Source organism: Rana temporaria, chromosome 4, assembly GCF_905171775.1.
Source record: "Rana temporaria chromosome 4, aRanTem1.1, whole genome shotgun sequence".
NCBI lineage: Eukaryota > Metazoa > Chordata > Amphibia > Anura > Ranidae > Rana > Rana temporaria.
In genome coordinates, this window is record NC_053492.1 from 422,988,984 (window position 1) to 423,013,180 (window position 24,197).

General features: G+C 44.6%; 1 protein-coding gene across 1 annotated transcript in view; it reads right to left on the reverse strand.

Annotated features, from left to right (window-relative positions):
* Positions 1-20,532, reverse strand: part of DISP1 (dispatched RND transporter family member 1) — a 100,213-nt gene extending 79,681 nt beyond the window's left edge. Inside the window, exons 1-2 of the mRNA XM_040351371.1 lie at positions 20,326-20,532; positions 16,781-16,876 (exon numbers count right to left, since the gene is read on the reverse strand). The gene's annotated coding sequence lies outside the window, so the exon portion shown is untranslated. The remainder of the gene's footprint in view (positions 1-16,780; positions 16,877-20,325) is intronic.
* Positions 20,533-24,197: the final 3,665 nt, after the last annotated feature.

The window sequence follows — 24,197 nt, forward strand, 5'->3', positions numbered from 1 at the left end:
CAACGCATCAAAAATGCTTGTGCATTAGTGCTAATGCGGTAAAAGGGCGTCAAACGTGGAAATATCGCTAGGCGTTAAATAGGCGTTTTTTAAACGCCTCAGTGTGAAAGCAGCCGAATTGCCTGTGATAATTTGATAATTAGCACCATTTAGTAGCTAAAAGTCTCATGTGGCCCCGTATTAAAATCGTATCCAAGAATTTTCGTACGAATTTCGCAACAGCTAATTTTCGTACAGCAATCAAATTTGAGGAATCAGACATGTAGTATAAGTTTAAGGGTTCATGCACACCGCAGCTCAAAAAAAATAAAAAAACACACTCACAAACGTTTGAGCTCTTCGGGGGGAACTAGCAAAACGTGTGTTTGGTGTGGGGCCAACTGTAAAAGCATATGCATGAAAATGCTTGAAAAGGCCATAGTGTGCATGGAGAGGAGTTTCTAGGCAAAAAACAAGAGCTCAAAAGCCCGTAGGAGCCGCTCCTTTGAGCTGCCGGGTGCACGAGCCCTAAGAAATGCACTAATCAAAAAGTGAAGGTTATTTACCAGATAGATACTAGATACTATGTGGTCCTTATCTGTTATTGACCAATGGGTGATCTATTTCTAAAGAATGTATAAGACACCAGCTACACTTGTAAATAAACCAGAAATAGTCACTGAATTATTTCTCTGCAATTGCATTGACAGGCGTCTTACCCGAAGAACAGACATTTCTAGTTTAAGGTCACCCATAATAATCTGTACGTTGCTCCGTGCATAGGGCAGGCGCCCCCCTCACGACTCCCCCTGTGTCCAGCCAGTCAATGATTCATGGCTGAGACCTGCTGATCGGCTGTGTCCAAGCACGGCCCAAAACCCTGTGTTGGCAAACACAGAGCTCCATATAGAGAATGCAGGGAGAAGGAACAAATCGTTTTTTTTAGTAAAAAGCAGTACATAATACACACAACATTTGTTAGGCACGCACTTAAAGGGTCACTAAAGGAAAAAATTTTTTTTGCTGAAATGACTGTTTACAGGGTATAGAGACATAAAAGTTAACTGATTCCTTTTAAAAATGATTAAAAATTTAATTTAATCTATCATATAATGTGCCTCTAGTTTCACGTTCGGTTTTAAAGGTACATACATGAAGTTCCGGGTGAGAGGTGAGTCGGGAAGACTCACAGAACAAAAACAACAAATCCAGGGCGGTGTTTTGTTTTTAAAATGAATCTGATTGGTTCGGAGGAGTTTTAGACACACAGTAATGACAGCTTAGACCACCGTGAAAATCTCCCAGTACGATGGTTATAAGGAAACAGGCAACCAGGAAGTGTGGAGATCACAGCAGAATTACAGCTACTTCAAAGCAAAAACGAACAATGAGGACATGAAACCAGTACTGCAGTAGGGTAAAGGAAGCTATTTAGTGACCCTTTAACTAGCAGCGTCAGCTACAGTATGCCTTTATTTATTTTTTTGGCGCTGTACTTATAGTTTAATCCATTAGTTTCGTTTCAGACTCCCGTGGGGAGATGGCGTTCCTATGAAGAGGGGAACATGATTGACGGCCGGCTATGGCGCGTCACGCGTTCCGGAAATAGCCGAAATAGGACTCGGAGCTATACGGCGCCTGCGCAGTCAGCTCCTTGTCTGTGCTCAGGCGCCATATAGCGCCGTGAAGAGACGAGTCCTACTCCGGCTATTTTCGGAAAGCGTGACGCGCCATAGCCGGATGTCAATCATGTTACCTTCTTCATAGGAACGCCTAATCCCCGCGGGAGTCTGAAACAAAACTAAAGGATTAAACTGTAAGTACAGCGCAAAAAAAAATAAAGGCATACTGTAGCTGACGCTAGTATGCTGGATGGCATGGTTCATAGTTGTTTTTTTAGGGTGAACCTCCGCTTTAAGGGTGGCAATGGTAATAATTGTTCTTGGAATTATTTATGATACGGGTGCCAACTTGTATGAAATGTGTGCATCATTTATTTTCTTTTGGATAAAAATAAATGTATATATATTTTTTTTGTCTACAAGTATTCTTATTTATTTATTTTTTAACTTGCTTAGGTAAACTCTTTGTACCCTGCTTAAAGCGGGGTTCCACCCACGATTTAATTTTTTTTTGTTTAAGTCAGGAGCCTTGCGGCTTCACTGCCCATTTCCTACTGCGCATGCGCGAGTCTCGCGGCGCTGTATGAATGGGCGGCTAATCTCTGGGATACACACAGTTCCCAGAAGGCAGCGCACCGCATTCCCCAGAAGACAACGCGAGGATGAAGACCAGCCGTGGACTAGGAAGCGGCAGATTAGGAAGATCCGCCTAGCAACCGCAATTTCTGGTCATTTTTCTTTCAATTTTTTTGCAGTATTTTGGTGTAATTTTTTTTTTTTTTTTAGGGTAGACCTCCACTCCACAAAATCTGTTTGTTGATCTAAAACTCACCTACTTATGTCAACATTCATAGTACAAACGCTGTGGGCTAAAAGATCTTGTATCTTTGAACCTTTAGGCTCCAAGAATCACTGTGGGTAGCACCATAGAGAAGGCATGGGTCTGTTGGCTGTGGAGGAACCCATCTCACCCAGCCTCTCTAAGATCTGGCCTCGGGTGATCTGTTTTGAAATGGGAGCCCCCACCCCTTATCTAGTATAAGAAGAGAGATCTCCAGCCTCCCCTCATCCGAGACTGCTTCCCATGAGATCAGGAAATCTCTGCCCATCCTGCAGAAGAGTCAGGAAAGACACAAACCAGATGATGGAGCATTTAACGAGGATAGAGAGAAAGGGGGGTGGGAATTGCGTGGGAAAACAAGCAAATTCCACACAGATATACAGCCAGGGAAACCGGAAAAAAAAAATGTTTTATTCAAACGCTGTACACATAGGCATCAAGATTGGGTGCGTGGCGGACATTTCTAACTTCCGAGGCCAAGAGCAAAAAGTGTGTGGGTTGAAAACGAGAATTCACACACAGGCTTCACTGCATGTTGGGTGGTGCTGAAGCTGCTTAAAAGGCATTGGAGAACGTTCAGAACCTTGGGCAGGAACAGATCACCCCCAACCTCCACTGTCTCCATGCAGGGAACAATACTTTTACGCCTTACCCCCATCTTACTCACCAACACCCCCACTGGTATGCAGCTAAAAGTTTGTAGAAACCGCAACACCATACTATAAGAGCTTGCTGGACAACCCAACCCAACCCAACAGCAAGGCCATTGGTATGGAGCTGATCCTTTCTGTGGCTAGAAGAGCCGCCACTGTTCTGGAAAAGCTTTGCGCCAGATTTTGGAGCGTGTCTTTGGGAATTTGTGCCAATTTAACCAAAGACCATTTGTGAGGTCAGGTACGGATATTGACTTGGCTTTCAATCAGTTTTCCAACTCATCCCAAAAGGTGTTCAGTAGGGTAGAGGTCAGGGCTCTGTGCAGGACACTCGAGTCCCTCCACATCAAACCATGTCTTTATTCTGTTGGCTATGTGCACAGGGAACAGTCTAGCTGGAACAGAAAAGGGCTTTCCCCAAAAACAGTTACTACAACACTGGAGGAACACTGTAATAGAATGTATAAATAACTGACTAACACGTCCTGCAAGTCATTGCAGTTAAAGCCGATTCATGGAGCAGCCTGTTGTGTAAGCAAAATCATCAACTAGTTCTTGTTAAACTAAAATTCAGCAGTTTTAATCATGAAGCCTTGTACACCAGCCCTGTTTTCCTGGCAGGAAAACTGCCAGGAGAGCATTTGGCCGGGAATCCCGGCCGTGTGTATGCTCCCTAGCAGTTTTCCCGTCAGGAAAACAGCAGAGAATCCCAATGGGAAAATAGAGAACCCTGCCCTCCATTTTCTCGTTGGGTTTCCAGGCAGAGTGTTTCCTGCCGAGAAAACCGGTCATCGGTATGCTTAACTGTCCCAGGTAAACCCACGCATGCTCGATAAGAGTTTGACGAATGTGCGGTAGCATACAAGTTTAGTGTGGGGTGTAGCAAGATGGCAGTGATGGCATCGAGAGCGACGAACGCCGGCTCGTCATAGTCGATGTCAGTGCGTTCTTGCTATTCAAAAGAACGGCGGTTCTTTTGAATGGCCGTCTGTATGCACGGCTTTGCAAGAAAAGCTTGGCAGGAATCCCGTCAGGAAAACCAATGTTTTTTTTTTTCCTGACGGGATTCCCAGCCGTGTGTACAGGGCCTGATAAGAAAATACTGAGTTTGTACAACTTTTAGAGACATATGCATTAAAACACAGCTCCTCCCTTCTTTCTTTTGCATATAAGCCACTGTGGTATTCAGTAAAGGTTAGAGATCTTATGAACACACTCAAATCTGTTTCCGTGTCTCATTTGATTTCTCACGGATCCTGGGGTCACTGAAAGTTATCCTGCATTACCTGAAGTACACCTGGGGTACGGTATTACCTGCTTCAAACACAATTATGTACAAAGTCTTTGTATGCTGTAGTATTAACGGTACCCTTCACTGGAAAGATCTGAACTCAAGTTGGAGGAACGTTCACAGGCATTTGGCCATAGAGTTTCAGCCACATGGTTTCTAATTGCTTAGCCTCACATTAGGCTTTTCAGCATGCAAGTGTAGAGTTAATAATGGCACATATAAAAATTTTTAAATGCACACACACACTTAAAAAAAAAAAAAAAAAAAGGAAGAAGGAGTGCACCAGGGAGGCGGTCAGGTGTTGCAGAGTAGATTAAGAGAGAGGGGCATTCTGAAGTCCTGAAACACAAAGTCACACCCCTGCCATTGACGTGCCCTGACGTAATCACGCTTCAGGTATGCTGGTGCATTCCATGCTGGTTCTAAATAGCATGCTCTCTCCTGGCCATTGTCTACAACAACGCTACATGTCTCGGCAATGCTTTCATGGCGAACTCTGCAACACCTGGCCACATCCCTAGCGAACTCTGCAGATATACACAGTACTACACGATTAGCCTTTTATACATTTTTACTATGCGAGTACATCTTACCTTTTAATATGTGCAGGTTAAAAAAAAAAAAATAATATACACTTGGTGCCCCCTGCCTTTTGAATGGCACAAGTACAGAGGATATTTCCTATACTCTAATCAGAGGAGCTGCAGCCATCCATAGTGAATATTGGACCTTATGGACTATATATTGGACCCCTTAATATAGATACATATTTCCTAATTCCCCTCATTTCTACCACCCACCCTTTGTACCATAAAATATTATTTTTCTTTTAGGCGTGTATTTTTTTGCAATTTTTTTTTTTAATAAAGTTTGAAATCGATCCGATTAGGGCCGAAACAACTAATCGATTAATTGCAATTAATAGATTACTATTTTCATAATCGAGTATTCGGCCAGTAACATAATGGGGTTAAAAAAAAAGCCTTTTATAGTACAAAAAGAGGAAAATCGCTACTGTAAATATTACTTTCACTGTTCCACAGTAAAAAAAATTAACCCCTTACAGTAGCGATTATTTGCTCTTTTTGTACTTTAAAGGGCAAATCTTTTTTTTTTTTTTTTAACCCCATTATGTTACTAAACATCTTAGACCTGGGTCACACCTATGCTTTTTTTTGGTGCTTTTTGCAGAAACACTCTACAGTATATATAACCTGGTTTCCTAAGGGACACATTTACATCTATGCTTTTTTCAGCTGCTGCGTATTTGGAAAGGGCAAGGATTTTTTTTTAAATGCAAAACAGTGCTTATTTCGTTCAATAGACTTCAATGGAGAAGCTGTAGAAAAGCATGTAATGCGTTTTTTTGCGGCAATGTGTTTTTTTTTGTCCAACAACAAATTGGCAAATCACAGCAAAATCACTTTTTTTTTTTTAAGGTTAAATAACGATTACCGTATTTATTGCGGTATAACTCGCTCCAGCGGATACCGCACACCCCTAAAGTTGCCCCGAATCCTGTGGAAAAAAAGTTTTTTTTGTACTTCCAGTTTTGGTGTCTTGCGCGGCGTCCATCGGCAGCCTTCTGTGGCTTCAGGTGTCCTCTTCGTCGGGTCCGGCGGCCTCGCGTCCTCCCCGCTCGTTTCCCGTGCCGAGTTTGAATACTGCGCCGACATATACAGAGCGCAGTACACTCGTGTATAGTCGGGCAGGCTCGGCAACTCTCGTGCTGACGTCCTGTACGTCCAGGACGTGAGCGCGGAAGGAGCCGAGACTGCACCACTATACCCGAGTGTACTGCGCTCGGTATATGTCGCCGCAGTATTCAAACTCGGCGCGGGAAAGCGGCTATCGGCGTATACCGCGCACCCACGATTTTGCCCCGATTTTCAGGGCAAAAAAGTGCGCGGTATACGCCGATAAATACGGTAATCAAAAAACAATAAAATCGGCCAACTAATCGATTATGAAAATAATCGTTCGTTGCAGCCCTAGATCCGATAAAACAGGGACAAAAGCTTTAAGAATAATTTTTTTTTATAAAAAAAAATATCACACACACACACCATTCAAATATGTGGCCAATTGAAAAAGAAATTGTAGATGTGAACCTTTAAAGCAGACAGAAAAACCTTCAATAAAAATAGAGCATGAAACAATTCAGTCCTCACACATCTTAATAAGCCCCGGTGTAATACCACAAACAGCTGTAACAGCACAAAGAGGACGCTACGGTTTGGCGCCCAGCTGCGTGCATCGCGGACAAGATTTTTTATTTTCCGTGTCTGTCCTCCGACATGCTGGTGAGACCTCTATGTAGTCAGCCTGTCTGCACATAAACGCACAGGCCCGGCTCCGCTTATATTATGCTCAGTGTAACATAAAACACACATTTGTCATCCACCTTCAGGGAAGGAAACCGTCTCCGGAATGCGCAACCGTTCTTGTTATATCGCCAAAGTGTTTGTTTAGAATATATATATTGTACGCTTAACATCAAACATAAAGCTTTCACTTCCAGCAGAGGTAATGAGTCGGTCAACAGGGAAAAACCTAGATCTCCACTCAGACTAATTTTATTTTTTTTTTTTAAAACAATCGGGAAGGAAGGGGAGACTAGTTGGATCATTTGGACATTTCCTGCTGTCACTCTATGTGACATTTTGTCTCTTTAAAAGTGCTGAAAGTACAGAAAAACATCTGCTGATCTACCAGCAAGCTCCTGCCATGCTTCTGCTTCATTGAAAACACAAGGCAGTGTTCTTTGCCTGTCCCCATACTTCCCTGCTAGACTTCATAACCCCTCCCCCTTATGTTATGGAGCCAGGAAGTGGGAGGTGTTCTGTAGTCCAAGTCAAAATCAAGAAGCCTACGATAACAACACTGTTCCCCTGTAGATGCAGTACAGCAAGTGAGCATCGTCACCTTGGAGTGGGTCACTTGTAGAATCACCAGGTAAAAAAAAAAAAAAGCCAAAAAAGAAAAACGCCATCACATACATTAGTTATGGCTAGCTGTAAAATAATCGTTTTTGTTCTTGGGTTCAGATATACCTTAAAAGAGGAGGAGAAGTATAGCCAAAGCTTTTTTGCCATACAGAGAACCAGCTGATAGTAGGTTATTGCCCGCTATCAGTTGTTATGGCAGAGCCACACCAGGCTCTGGAAGGATATCAACAATATTGTCAGGATCCACCTTACTGCCCGACAGCTAGCTCCACCTCTCAGCACAAGGTTGAGAGCTGGAGCCAGCTGTGTTTGCCCCCTCCCCAGCCTGGGGGTGCCACTGAGCACTGGAGGAACAGAATGGAGTAACCGACAGAGTGCTTGGAGCAGATCGAGAACTAAGCAATCAGCTGTCATGTAATCCCTCAGTTCTTGGTCTTAGAGCCGACATGGGACAGCTGCAGCATGGAGGTATGTATACATTTTATTTTTTAAACCCCAAACTTCTCCTTTAAGGCATATTTAAACCCTAGAACTAAAAACGTAATGTACTGCTGCTTATGAGACATTAGATAAGGCATTAGCTTTCCTCTTTTCAGGCTCAATTATTTTCACCTAGTGATCCTGCCAGTAACACACTTCCTGTCTTATGACCCGTACCAGGGATGGACTGGCCATAGGGACTACAGGGAGTCGATGGCTCGGTGGGCCGTTTTTTAAAAGAGAGATGCTGCTTGGAGGACTTGTTTTAACGCCCTGGCAGCACCCCAGTGTGAAAGCACTCAGGCTTTCACACTGGGACTGCAGCGGAGTAGTTTTTCAGTCGCTTTACAGGCGCTATTTTTTGCCCAAAAGCGCCTAAAAAACGCCTCAGTGTAAAAAGGGGTCCTACACTCATCCCCTCTCTTTTTCTTACACTCACCCCCCTCTCTCACCCCCTTTTCCTCAACCCTCCCTCTCTCTCACCCTTTCATGATATCCAATAATGGTTGTAGGGGCCTTTTGGTGGGCGTGATTTTTTTTGGGGGGGGGGGGGGTTGGGGGGCAGCATTTTATTGAATTAAAGTGGGCCGGTCTGGATGAAGTCCAGGGCCACATTTTTGTCCCAGTCCAGCCCTGGCCCGTACACACGATCCGAATAGCGTACGAAAAATAACGTCTGAGGAAGAATTATACGATAATCGGATCATTAGTACAGAGCTTTCACGACAGTTCAATCGATATTTTTTTTTATCGGACGTTCACGAAAATTTCTCGTACGGTATCAGATCGTACGATTTTTGTTTAGTCAGTACAGTGCTCATCGGAAAATACAATACAAAAGATGACATCACTTTTTTTTCTGTCGTACGAGAATTTGCGTGACTTTAATAACCTATTTAATTTCTACTTGCGACTATTAAGCGAAAAAAGTCGTATGATCTGTCGTACGATATTCGGATCGTGTGTACGGAGCATTAGGCTGGCCGAATTTCGAAAGAAATTTCTTGCGTTTTGTGATCTGATGATGCCACCATTGATTTCGAAATTCGACTAACCAAGCTTTCAATTTCACCTCCTGTTACTACAGCAGGGTTTGACAAATTTGCTTGGAATCTAGGAGCCAGCTAAAAAAGTTAGGAGCCAGAAAACGCGCCCCGTCCCGACGAGCTTGCGCGCAGAAGCGAACACATACGTGAGCAGCACCCGCATATGTAAACGGTGTTCAAACCACACATGTGAGGTATCGCCGCGATTGGTAGAGCGAGAGCAATAATTCTAGCCCTAGACCTCCTCTGTAACTCAAAACATGCAACCTGCAGATTTTTTTTAAACGTCACCTATGAAGATTTTAAAGGGTAAAAGTTTGTCGCCATTCCACTAGCGGACGCAATTTTGAAGCGTGACATGTTGGGTATGAATTTACTCGGCGTAACATTATCTTTCGTAATATTAAAAAAAAATGGGGATAACTTTACTGTTGTCTTATTTTTTAATTAAAAAAAGTGTCATTTTTTCCCCAAAAAAGTGCGCTATTAAGACCGCTGCGCAAATACGGCGTGACAGAAAGTATTGCAACAATCGCCATTTTATTCTCTAGGGTGTTAGGATAAAAAATATATATAATGTTTGGGGGTTCTAATTGGAGGGAAGAAGATGGCAGTGAAAATAGTGAAAAATTACATTAGAATTGCTGTTTAACTTGTAATGCTTAACTGGTAATAACAACGGCCACCACCAGATGGCGCCAGCTCACACATCTGGTGGTAATAACTTGTAATACCAACGGCTCACCACCAGATGGCGCCAGCTCACAAAAAAAGAGTCGCCAGGACACCATTTCTAGTCGCCATGGCGACCTGGCGCCCGGGATTTGTCAAGCCCTGTACTACAGAAAATTATTTTCATGGCTGGGAATTTCTTTTCTTGCACATTTTTGTTTTGATTACATTTCTCGCACAATTCTCCCATCATCGATTAGAAAATCATTAATAACAACAAAAACATGCCAACCTGCCCGATTACTCAAATTCGATGGCCGCACTAATGGTGCGAAATACGAACTAAAATTCTTAAATAAGATTTTCAAAAGAACATTCTTTTGAAATTCGACCCATGTATGGTCTGCCTTACAGTGACCACGTTCACTCGCTTTATTGCATCTATGGAGCAGCAGCACTGGTATACAAGGATGGGCAGTATGTTAGGACAACCGAATGCTTCCTCCTCTCCATAATACTTGGAGGGAGGTGCTGCAGTTCTCAGAGAGAACAATGCCAACTGGTAACAGTCAACACTGGACATTATTGACCCACTGAAATAGGGGCAGGATCAACGGGATTTAAATGAACATTACCATAGATACTCGAGTATAAGCCGACCCGAATATAAGGCGAGGCACCTAATTTTACCACAAAAAAATGGGAAAACGTATTGACTCGAGTATAAGCCTAGGGTGTCCTTCTGCATGCCTCACCGTGCCCATGACTAGACTTACGTTTAACATGGGAGTATATAGAAGGGGTGCCCAGCTTTGAAAAAAAAAAAAAAAAGTATATATATATATATATATATATATATATATATATATATATATATATATATATATATATATATATATATATATATATATATATATATATATATATATATATATATATATATATATATATATATATATATATTTAGTGCTGTCAAACGATTACAATTTTTAATCGCATTAATGTCATAGTTAACTCACGATTAATCTATCTAATTTATGACGAATTTCCCCACAAATATCGCACAATTCTGCAAGTGATTATAATTTATTATCGCTGTTTTCTAGCTGATCTAAAACTATTTTTGACATAAAGGGACACTTTTGGACAATCTACAGTTTTTCAGGCAGAAAGAATCGTTTTTATTATATAAAAGTACATGCAGGGCACTGGGCAGACCACTAGGGACAAGGGGGGTGTGTATTTTTTACATACAGTACTGTAATCTATAAGATTACAGTATACTGTGTGTATTGTGTTTGTTTACTTTTTTGAATTTGGCGCCGTTCTCCGCTCCCGTGCGTCGTAACGTCGCAGGGAACGGAGATCGGCGGCACACAGGCACTGTGAATCGAGCGAGGACCCGCCGAGCGAGGAGGACCCGCCGAGCGAGGAGGACCCGCTCAATCACACAGCGGGGTGGCATCGCTGGATCCAGGGACAAGGTGAGTAACTTGCCTGTGAATCCAGCGAGAAGGTAAGCCGCGCCGCGCCGCTGCACGTCCACCCCCGTTAATCGCGCGATAAAAATATTGACGGCGTTAACATGGGTTTGCGTTAACGCCGTTAATATCGCGTTTAATGCACAGCCCTAATATATATATATATATATATATATATATATATATATATATAAATAAAAATAATAATACCGTATTTATCGGCGTATATCGCGCACTATTTTCCCTTAAAATAAGGGGAAAATCGTGGGTGCGCGATATACGCCGATAGCCGCTTCCCGCGCTCAGTTTGAAATCCTGCGCCGACATATACCGAGTGCAGTACACTCGGGTACATTCGGCCAGGCTCGGCTTCGCTCGTGCTCACGCAAAAACGTCACAGAGCGTGAGCGCGAGTGACGCCGAGCCTTGCCGAATGTACCCGAGTGTACTGCACTCGGTATATGTCGGCGCAGGATTTCAAACTGAGCGCGGGAAGCGGGGACTCGACTTGAGGCGCGTGCTGGAGAAGCCGGGAGGACACCATCGAGGTCGCAGACGGACGCCGGACCGGACGATGGACGCTGGGAAGACACCAAAACTGTAAGTAATGAAATCCTATAACATATTTTTTTACAGGAATTTCGGGGGCAACTTTAGGGGTGCGCGGTATACGCGGGAGCGCGTTATACCGCGATAAATACGGTAACAATAATAATAATAATAATAATAATAATAGGTGCTCCCAGGCCGTAGGTCCTTCAGACAGCAAACTTTGCACACTTGTAGATGAGAACTGGGGCTACATGTGTGCCAAGGTTCAGAGGACCTACGGCCGACCGGTACCGGGTCCCCAAAGTTACCGGAGAAATGACTGTTTAACATGGGAGTCTATGAAAGGGGTGTCCAACTTTGGAAAATCGGTGCCCCCCGGCGATAGGTCCCCCAGACAACAAACTATGCAGAGGAAGAATGTGGCTATATGTGTGCCAAGATCAGGGGACCTACGGCCGTCTGGTACCAGGTCCCCAAAGTCCGGGAGATCAGGCGCAAAAAGGTGACTTGAGTATAAGCCGAGGAGGGCATTTTCAGCACAAAAAAATGTGCTGAAAAACTCGGCTTATACGGTACATGACAAAATGTTCTCAATGCTATATTTAACAGGCATAAACAGAGAAAAATTTGAGAAGTTCATTGTTAAGGTTTATATACACCTTAAGATTGGGTTCACACTGTTGTGAATTGGATGTGGGTTTCTCTGCATCCAATTCGCAGGTCAGGACACTGATTCTCTATGGAGCCGGTTCACACATCTCCGGATCGGTTTGCAGAAGAGTCCTGTGCATTTTCTGGTCCGTTTCAGATCCAAATCCAGCCTTATTCGTCCCTGAAAAAACTGTGAACAGAGACGCACCGGATCCCTGCCGTCAGCCGCTCCGCACAGCAATGTGAACCCAGCCTACAGCAAGGCAGGTACAGACAGCTTTAGGTACAAAACACCCACTTATCCTGCTGAATCTATTCTATACCATACAGAAAGCAGAGGCAAGAAACAAGGCAACACCAAGGACCCTTTCACACAGGTGTGCCATGTTGACACACTCATTAACCACTTAAAGACCCAGCCTTTTCCTGACATTTTTCACTTACAGGGATTTTGCGCAGCAGTTTTTCAAAAGAAATGGGGGGGGGGGGTAAATAAAAAAAATTAACTACTTCAGCCCCAAGCCTCTTTATAACATTTGGTGTTCTTTGCTAGAAAATTACTTAGAATCCCCAATCATCATATCTTTTTCTAATACCCTAGATAAAATGGCGGTCGTTGCAATACGTTTTGTCACACCGTATTTGCGCAGCGGTCTTACAAGCGCACTTTTTTGGGAAAAAAAGATTACAATATTAAAAGTTAGCACAATTTTATTTATATTGTGAAAGATAATGTTAAGCTGAGTAAATTGATACCCAACATGTCATGCTTCAAAGTTGTGCCCGCTCAGGGAATGGCGACAAACTTTTACCCTTAAAAATCTCCATACGCAAAGTTTGAGTCTGGGGCTAGAATTATTGCTCTAGCTCCAACGATCGCAGCGACACCTCACACGTGTGGTTTGAACACAGTTTTCATATGCAGGCGCTGCTCACATATTCGTTCACTTCTGCATGCAAGCTCGACTGGACAGGGCACGTTATATACATACATACACACATGATATATATATATATATATATCAATTTTACACTCCGTGACTCGGTGATCACAAATCTGAGTAGGGGGTCGGTCCCACCCCCTTACCACGCGATCAGCTGTCAGCCAATGACAGCTGATCACGTGATGTAAACAAAGCTTGTAATCTTTTTTTTTTCCTTGGTTCACGCTTTTGTGTAAGGGACATCGGTCCCCAGTGGAAGAGACACATCCGCCTCATCAGTGCCCCCTGCCAGTGCCCACAGTGCAATAAAGTGCCATCTATCAATGCTCACGAGTGCCACCTATTAATGCCCACCAGTGGTGCCAATCAGTGCCACCTAGCAGCGCTGCCCATTAGTCTCACCTACCAGTGCCCATCATTGTCACCTATCAATTCCCTTCAGTGCCACCTCCCAGTGTCACCTCTCGGTGCCCACCAGCGTAAATCAATGAAGGAGAAAAACTACCCGTTTGCAAAATTTTATAACAAAATATAAAACGGTTTTGTATTTAAAAAATAATAATAAATGAAAACCACACACAAAATGCAGAAGTGATCAAATACCACCAAAAGAAAGCTCTATCTGTGGGGGGGGGGGGGGGGAAATGATAAAAATGTTCATTTGGGTACAGTGTTGTAAGACCGCGCAATTGTCAAAGAGCGCGAGCACTGAAAGAAGAAAATTGGTCTGGGCAGGAGGGGGGTTTAAGCGCCCAGTAAGCAAGCGGTTAAAGGGAAGTGTCACTTTTATTCCTATTACAAGGAATGTAAACATCCCTTGTAATAGAAAAAAAAAAAAAAAAAAGCATGACAGGACCTCTTAAATATGAGATCTGGGGTCAAAAAGGCTTCATATTTACACAAAAATAAAAAGCTTCTTAAAGAGCTATGGGCGAAAGTGACATTTTGAAGTCACTTCCGCCCTGCAATGATATGGAGACGGGTGGGGGCCCATCTTCCCAACACTCGTACCTAACAGGGAGAAAAACCTGATCGCCTCTGCTGCTACCGAAGGCTCCGGTAAGCGGCAGAGGGCACCGTAGAGCCTCTCCCGTCGCCGATAAAAGTGGTATCGTGACGTATCCGCTGCAGAGACCACTTTTATCTTGAAGCGGACCGCCCGCTGAAGAAGATGATAATGGGGTTATGGTAGCTAGCTGCTGCCATTACAATGATATCCCTCTTCAAAGTAGCGATGTAAAACAACGGCGGGCGAACCGGAAGTGGTTAATGAATAAATAAAAAAAAACAAATAACATCATAACATACACACCAATTAATTTTTTTATAATATGAAAGATGTTACGCCAAGTAAACAGATATCCAACATGTCATGCTTTAAAACTGCGCATGCTCGTGGAATGGCGGCCAAAATAAATTACTTAAAAATCCCCATAGGCAAAGCTTTCAAAAATCTCTACAGGTTACTAGTTTAGGCTCCATTCACACCTAGGCGTTTTCACGCCCGACGCCTGCCGCTATTACAGCCTGTAATACGCTGGAGGGGTGATTTAACATGGTCGGCTATGGAGATGGTTCACATCTCCATGCCGAACGCCGAAACGCCTGAAGCTCAAAACAAGTCCCTGACCCTTTTTTTCAGGCGTCTTCGGCGTTCGGCCATATTACAAAATGTGTAATCACCCCTCTAGCGAAAATCGCGGTAAAAAGCGGCTGCGTTTTGGCGCGGCAAATCGCGGTAAAAAACGCCGCAAATCGCCTACGCCTAGGTGTGAATGCAGCCTTAGAGGTACAGAAGAGGTCTAGTGCTACAATTATTGCTCTCGCTCTGACATTCGCAGCAATATCTCCCATGTGTGGTGCAAACAGTATTTACATGTGTGGGCGTGATCTACGGATATGTGTTCATTACGCGAGAGCATGCGGTGGCACTTTAAAAAAAAGGTGTTTTTTTTTTGTTTTTTTTACACTCTTGTCTCTAAAAAAAATAAAAAAATATGTAAAACAAATAAAAATCCCAATAAGCGTATATTGATTGCAGATGCTATAACCAATCGATGGCATATATACTGGAATTTTTATTAATACAGTACTAGTAATGGCGGTGATTAGTGACTTACAGCGGGACTGCAATATTGCGGTGGACAGTCGGACACCAACTGACACTGTGGAAACCAGTGACACCAATACAGTGCTAAAAATATGCACTGTCACTGTACTAATGACACTGGCTGGAAAGGGGTTAAACATCTAGGGTGATTAAAGAGGTTTATGGTGTACCTAGCCAGTGTTTTACTGTTCTGTGTGCCGCTCTTACACAGGAAAGTGATTTTTTTTTTCCTGCAAAAACGAATCCCCATCAGAACAAACGGAGATCTGCCTTGTTTACATAGGCAGATCTTTGCTCTGTGTCTCTGCAGGTTGATCAGCAGGTGGCAGCGGACATCCAGTGCCCGGCACCCACAGATCTGCTTCTGCTGTGAGTAATTACAGCAGAGCGGTGCATGCCCTCTAGGCAGAAATGCAGAATCACTCACACACACGATTCTGTGCAGGAGTAAATCTGTTATAGGGCTGTCCTTAACCACTTCAATACCAGACACATTTTCGCCCCTTCCCGCCCAGGACAATTTTCAGCTTTCAGCGCTGTCGCACGTTGAATGACAATTGTGCGGTCATGCAACACTGTACCCAAACTACATTTTTATAATTTTGTTCCCACAAATAGAGCTTTATTTTGGTGGTACTTGATCACCTCTGGGGTTTTCATTTTTTGCTAAACAAAACTAAAAAAAAAAAAAAAAAAAAAAAAAAAAATTTTCTTCTTAGTTTCAGTTATAAAATGTTGTTTTCTCCTTCACCGACGGGCACCGATATGTAGAGTTAATGGACACTGATAGGCGGCACTGGCTGGCGGCTGTGATGGGCACTGACTGGTTTTACTGCTGGGCACTAATTAGTACTGTGAGCTGTGTTTGTATGGGGCACTGACTGGCAGTTTACGGGCACATTTGAGAAGCTGTTGTGGCACATCTGAGAGGGCTGTGCTGATATTCAATGTGCCGATTATCAGCACAGACCCCCCCGCCCCCCCTGACAGGGAGAGCTGCCGATCGTCTCTCCCTGTCAGTGCCAACCGAGGAATGCACTTCCTGGTTCACGCGATGATCAGCTGTGATTGAGGCTTCTTACCACAAATTGGAGATGCGGCGTGTCAGACTGACACGTTGTACTTGCGATCGCCACGCCCAGTCAGGATAACGGAACCACTTTCCGTCAATTTGCTTTAGGCTGGGCGGGAAGTGGTTAACAGGATATATATATATATATATATATATATATATATATATATATAAAATAGAAAAAAAAAAAAAAAAGTAGTTAAAAGCCTTTTTTTATATATTTTTTTCTCTTTCAGCAGTTTAGTAGATGCCCTTTACTTGTTCTTATGTGGTAACGCAGTGTTTATTTTTTTATTCAAATTTCGATTTTGTTTTAGTCAGTGAATAAAAATGCTGTTTAAGTTGACAAAATTAACACTGGTCATGAGAGGGTTAAAGCAGCCAGTTTATACACACAGCCCAGATGGGGGCGCTCCATCCGAAGAGAGGACAACGTACCTGTGAGGAATGCGCTGGGTCTATTTTCATCTAGGAGGTCAGGATTCGGCAGAAGAGATCGCTCCAATCCGCCCCGACATCAGACAGCGCAGGCTCCTGGGGAACAAATAGGAGAGATTTTACAGCAAGGCCAGGGGGTACCATCTTCTCTTACATGGCGCAATCAGGGACCTGTCTTGGCACTGCCAGGAAGACAGCCCAAAGCATCTTGTACTTTTATTTCATAAGTAACTCCAAAAAAACATATGCCTGCGCAAATCCTCCTGCCATGTTTCTTGGGCTCCACTGTCCCACATCTGGGTCTGAGCCTGGCATGGTGGGTGTTTCTGGCTAGAGCTGAAGGAGCTTTCCCTGGTAAATGAACCTAGAAGAAATGTATTACATTAATTCAGTGGCGGCTGGTGCGCCATCGGTCAGCGGGGGTAGCTCCAGCCCACTTCCTGATTGGCCGAGAGAAGAATCAGTATGATAATAGTGAATATGTATTCACTATTGTCACACAACTGGGTGGGCTCGGAGTGCAGTGCTCTGCGCCCCAAGCCCACCCTTTTTTAAGTTTATTAGATCCTCTGGCTCTAATCACGTGCTTCAAAAAAACACACATTTGACGCGGGAACGACGTCCATACTTAACATTGGCTATGCCTCATATAGCAGGAGTAACGTTACACCGGAAAAAGCCTTACGCAAACGACGTAAAAAAATCCGCCGGGCGCACGTACGTTTCTGAATCGTCGAAACCACTGACGTCCTAGCGACGTCATTGGGAGCAATGCACGGCGCGAAAAAGTGTATTAGCAGATTTAGATACGCTAACAAATTGAAGCCACATTTCAGCTCACATTTTATAAGCAGTTACTGCAAACAGTTTTTTTCTATTTGGTTTGTCTCATCCATGTAAAATTATAGATTCTGCGGAAGAGCTTGTGCTTTTTGAAAAACAGACTTGCTGGCTGGCTCACCGGATGAAAATAGAAGAACGAAAGCCTCAAAGTCATACTAAAGTCCCCCCACTTTAAAAACAACAAAAACATACTTCTGTTCTGGATTATACTCTGCGATACTTCCCACCTCTGTTGCAGTGAATTTGCACAGAGCAGCCCCGATCCCCCTCTTCTCAGGTCCCTCGCCAGCGTTCCTCCTTACCTCCACTGTGCAGTTCGTTTTGCACAGAGTGGCCACGTCTTTTGGGGTCCCTTGGCGGCTGTCTCTGGTCCTCCCCGCAAGTACTGACCACAGTCATCAGAGAGCTCGCATGGTGGTGAGTAATTGCGGGCGCGCTCCCGTGATACAGCGAGCGGCCATAGCCGCTCACTGCATCACTCGGCCCCGGCGCGCCGCGTCACTGAATGAATGACTTGTATAGCGCTACTCATGTGAACTGAATCGCCTCTGGGCGCTTTTTCCAGCCAGTGTCTGCTTGGCTGGTGCGGTCATTTTACCCCGTAGGATCGTGACATGCTTGGGACACACACGCGTGATTGACAGCAGCGCCAGCCAATTGCTGCGCTGCGCTCAATCCATCCACTCTACCCAATCAGCGGGCCAGGCTGAGCGGGACTTTCGAGGGGTCAGGCAAGTATAATGGGGGCTCGGGGGGGGGGGGCGGCATCATCCGATGTTTTTTCACCTTAATGCATAGATTGCATTAGGGTGAAAAAAAAAATAATTCTTTACAACTTCTTTAACCACTTCACACCCGCGCTATAGCCGAAAGACGGTCACAACGCAGGCTTCCTTTGCTCTGTGAACGCTCAGTCCTTCGGACTCGGCTGATTACAGATCGGGGAAAAAGGGTCAATAACAGCGCCCCTTTACCATGTGATCAGCTGTCAGCCAATGACAGCTGATCACAGGATGTAAACACAAGAGGGTTATCGGCTTTTCTTTCTTCGCGCTGACAGCATGAGGAGAGGAGAAGAAAGTCGATAACCCAATTCTGTTAAAGGCGTTGTAAAGGTTCGTTTTTTCATTTTCTAAATTGGTTCCTTTAAGCTCGTGCATTGTTGCTTCACTTACCTTTTCTTTCTATATTTTGTCTGAATTTCTTACTTCCTGTTCCTCCTCAGTAAGGATGAGCTCCGGCGTGTTCGCATAGAACACTTGCGGAGCCCGCCAGGAAGTCGGCACCGGCGCTGCGCTAATCACAGCCAGGCAGACATTTCCCGATCTCTGCAGCCGAGCATCGGACAATGTCTGCCTGGCTGTGAAGCTTGCCCCCATCATCCGAGTCCTTATGGCTGGGGGTTAGTCAGCCAGAACAGCTTACTGAGGAGGAACAGGAAGTGAGAAATATAGACAAAGAAAAAAAACATTTAGAAGGGAAATCGAAGGAAAAGGTAAGTGAACCAACAAAGCACTAGCTCAAAGGAATCTATTTAGAAAATAGAAAACAAACCTTTACAACCCCTTTAAAAAGGCACATCTACACTGATTATCAATGCAGTCCCATCAGTGCTGCCAATCATCAGTGCCCAGTGCTACCAATCAGAGCCACCCATCGGTGCCAAGTGCTGCCAATAAGTGCCACCCATCAGTGTCCAGTGCCGCCAATCTGTGCCACCCATCGGTGCTGCCAAACTGTGCCACACCAGTGCCCGGTGCTGCAATCAGTGCCACCCAGCGCCGACAATCAGTGCCACCCATCAGTGCCCAGTGCTGCCAATCAGTGCCACCCAGTGCTACCAGTCAGTGCCCAGTGCTGCCAATCAGTGCCATCCATCAGTGCTACCAATCAGTGCCCAGTGCTGCCAATCAGTGCCACCCATCAGTGCCGACAATCTGTGCCACACATCAGTGGCCAGTGCTGCCAATCAATGCCACCCATCAGTGCTACCAATCAGTGCCACCCATCAGTGCCCAGTGCTGCCAATCAGTGCCACCCAGTGCTACCAGTCAGTGCCCAGTGCTGCCAATCAGTGCCACCCATCAGTGCCGACAATCTGTGCCACACATCAGTGGCCAGTGCTGCCAATCAATGCCACCCATCAGTGCTACCAATCAGTGCCGACAATCTGTGCCACCCATCAGTGCCCAGTGCTGCCAATCAGTGCCACCCATCAGGCTGCCAATCTGTGCCCAGTGCCGCCAATCAGTAAAGGAAAAAACAAATACCTATTTGTAAAATTTTATAACAAACTATGAAAAATGATTTTTTTTGTTTGTATGTTTTCCAAATTGTCTGTATTTTTTTTGGTTTCGCAAAAAATAAGAGAACCAGCAGTGATTAAATACCACCAAAAGAAAGCTCTATGTGTGTGAAAACAAATTGATACGTGTATAGCGTAGCATAACTGCGCAATTGTCATTCAAAGTGCGAGAACGCTGAAAATTGGCCTGGGCAGGAAGGGGGTAAAGGTGCCCGTTAGGAAAGTGGTTAATACCGCTGTAAGTTGTACAGACATCAGAGTTGCACTTAGAGGATCCTTCCATCTATCTGACTCCAGACAGGAAGGAGGTGAGATGCGCACACCCCTTGTATCCTCCCATCCCTACACTCACTGCTCCCCTTAGAGAACTACAAGTCCCAGCCTGTGATTGGAGTACCTGCAGAGAGAGTGCAGTGTCCTGGCTTCCTCCAGTCCTCCTCATCCCAGCACACAGCCGCTCAGCTCCTCCTCCTTCTTCTCTGCTCCCAGTACAGGAAGCCCGGGATTGCTTCCTGTGTCCTCCTCTCCAGCTCTCTGATCCCGGTGGCTCCGCACAGGCCCCGCCCACCACCGCTGCTGGAACAACTGCGAGCTGCACCAATAGGAAGCCAGGGATGGCAGAACAATGAGGAGCCGAGGGAAGGGTGCAGTGAGTGGGAAGATGTGGAATGTACTATTTAGCCCGGGGCGGGGGGGGTCACACTTAGCACCTATGTGATCGGCTGATGACCTGATAACCCCTCTATAGGACGATAGAGAGACATGGAGGAGTCTACAGACTGTACATAGTGATCGCTTGGGACACAGAGCTCATGTGCGCTCATGTACTGCCATCTAGTGGTAGAAAGGGGAACAACTCCTACCATAATCTACCACTTATTAACCACCTCAATATTGGGCACTTTCACCCCCTTCCTGCCCAAGCCATTTTTCAGCTTTCAGCGCTGTCACAATTTGAATGACAATTGCGCAATCATGCGACACTTTACCCAAATGAAATTGTAATAATTTATTTGCCACTAAAAGTAACAAAAAGTAAAAAATATAGCTTTTTTTTTCAAAATTGTCGCTCTTCTTTTGTTTATAGCGAAAAAACAAACAAAAAAAAAAACGCAGAGGTGATCAAATACCACCAAAAGAAAGCTTTCTTTTGGTGGTATTTAATCACCTCTGCGTTTTTTGTTTTTTTCGCTATAAACAAAAGAAGAGCGACAATTTTGAAAAAAAAGCTATATTTTTTACTTTTTGTTATAATAAATATCCCCAAAAATATATATATATATAAAAAAAAATTCCTCTGTTTTACCCGATACGTATTCTACTTATTTTTGGTAAAAAAAAAATTGCAATAAGAGTATAATGATTGGTTTGCGCAAATGTTATAGCGGCTACAAAATAGGGAATAGATTTATAGCATTTTTTTTTTTTTACTAGTAATGGCGGCGATCAGTGATTTGTATCGTGACTGCGATATTGCGGCGGACACACCGGACACTTTTGACACTATTTTGAGACCATTAACATTTATACAGCGAACAGTGCTATAAATACGCACTGATTACTGTGTAAATGTGACTGGCAGGGAAGGGGTTAGCACTAGGGGGCGATCAAGGGGTTAAATGTGTACCCTAGTGAGTGATTCTAACTGTGGGGGGAGGGGACTGATTGGGGGAGGTGACCGATCTGTGTCCCTATGTACAAGGGACAGCATCGGTCTCCTCTCCCCGACAGGACGTGGATCTCTGTGTTTAGACACACAGATCCACGGTCCTGCTCAGTTACTGGGAAATTGCGGGTGCCTGGGCTGACATCGCTGTCGCCAGACACGCGCATCAGGTTCCCAGTAACGCGACGGCTGGTGGCTCGGCAAGGCGAGGACATCATATGACATCCTCTCAGAACGAGAGCATTATCGTAAAGAGGTTCAGTCACTTCTCCAAAAAATTGGAAAATAAAAATACAAGCAGCATTTAAAAATTGTAGTGATGTGACTTTTTGTTTTTCATAATACGTTTTTATTAAAGCGGTGGTTCCCCCTTAAAAACAACTTTTTTTTATTCCACTGCCCCCCCACATTACAATCGAATTAAGGCTCTTATTATTTTTTTCCTGCTGTACATACCTTAGTACAGCATATTCACCCGTGCATCCGGGTTGCGAGTCCCGCGGGAGTGGGCGTTCCTCACATGCTGTTGATTGACGTTTTGCCCAAAAACGAGCTCTCCCCTGTCGCGTAAGCCGCGTCACGGTTGGCGAAAGGAGCCGAACGGCGAGTCGGCGCTATACTGCGCATGCGCATCGCCGTTCGGCTCCTTTCGCCAATCGTGACGCGGCTTACGCGACGGGGGGAGAGCTCGTTTTTGGGCAAAACGTCAATCAACAGCATGTGAGGAACGCCCACTCCCGTGGGACTCGCAACCCGGATGCACGGGTGAATATGCTGTACTAAGGTATGTACAGCAGGAAAAAAATAATAAGAGCCTTAATCGTGATGGAATGTGGGGGGGCAGTGGAATAAAAAAAAGTTGTTTTTAAGGGGGAACCACCGCTTTAAGAATTGTAGTGATGTGACTTTTTGTTTTTCATAATACGTTTTTATTAACTACCTGACCTCCGGAAAATTTACCCCCTTCATGACCAGGCCATTTTTTGCGATACGGCACTGCGTTACTTTAACTGATAATTGCGCGGTCGTGCGACGCTGTACCTAAATAAAATTGATGTCCTTTTTTCCCCACAAATAGAGCTTTCTTTTGGTGGTATTTGATCACCTCTACGATTTCGCGTATGCGCTATAAACAAAATAGGCGGACCAGTTTCAGCAGACATGTTCGGTCGTGTGTAGGCCCGAGCGGACAGGATTCCAGCGTACATTTGTCCGCCGGGCCTTTTTCCAGCGGGCAAATATTTCCAAACTTGTTTAGAAACAGCCCGCTGGAATCCTGTCCGCTCGGACATGTTCGGTCGCCTGTACAGACCTACCGTACATGTCCGAGCGCCCGCCATCCCTCGCATGCGTCGAATGACTTCGACGCATGCGTGGAAGCATTGAACTGGCAGGGCCGCCCATGTCGCCATGTCATTGTCGTGGCGACGGCGCGGCCACGCCCCGCGTATTGTTTACGCGCGGATTTCTGTATGATGGTGAGTACAGCCATCGTACAGAAGTCCCCGGCCAGACCCCGACGGACCGGTTTCATCGTACATGTTTGCCCGTGTGTACCCGGCCTAAGTGACACTTTTTAGGGACCATAGACACCAAAACAGTGATCAGCGCTAAAAGGGGTTAACATCAGGGGCGATCAAAGGGTTAAAGGAGTTGTAAAGGTACAATTTTTTTCCCCCTAAATAACTTCCTTTACCGTAGTGCAGTCCTCCTTCACTTACCTCATCCTTCCATTTTGCTTTTAAATGTCCTTATTTCTTCTGATAAATCCTCACTTCCTGTTCTTCTGTCTGTAACTACACACAGTAATGCAAGGCTTTCTCCCTGGTGTGAAGTGTCGTGCTCGCCCCTTCCCTTGGGCTACAGGAGAGTCAGGACGCTCACTAATACACAGCTCCTCTCTTTATCTGCATCGTAGAGAGCGTCCTGACTCTCCTGTAGTCGTCCAAGGGAGGGGGCGAGCACAACACTCCACACAAATGGCGGATATTCAACAGTTGGGACTTATTCAGAGTGAGGCCTAACCATGTGCTAACTGTGACAGGAATCTAGGATTGCGCAATAGAGAAAGTGAAGCAAATGTGCTGGAGGAGTAAGGAGCTTTAGCAATATTGATTTAATCATCTTTTGTTCAAACTAACAAGATCAATTATCTGGGCATCCCATGTCCCTTTTCCCCATCCAAGTTTAATCCCCTCAATAAAAAAACAATAAAAAAAACAAGCTGAAGGACTGTTCATTGTCTGGCAACGTGTGACTGGAAGTGAATGCCTGGCTAAGCAGGGCAACGGGTGAAACTACTGGTATACTCAGCGACCCCACGGGTGCACCGCTATAATAAATTATAATGATTTGGGTTATTTTCACCAAAGAAATGTAGCAGTGCAGTAAATCCTTGGTTTGCGAGGATAATTCGTTCCAGAAACATGCTTGTAATCCAAAGCACTTGTATATCAAAGCATTTTTTACAGGGTATAAAAGAAAAAAGAGGAACCTCTAAGTGTAGCAATAAGTTGCTAAATATTGTACCTTCAGTAAATGTAATCATATTGCTACACTTAGAGACGCCTCTCTTCTTCTTTATACTCAGTTGTGACATGACG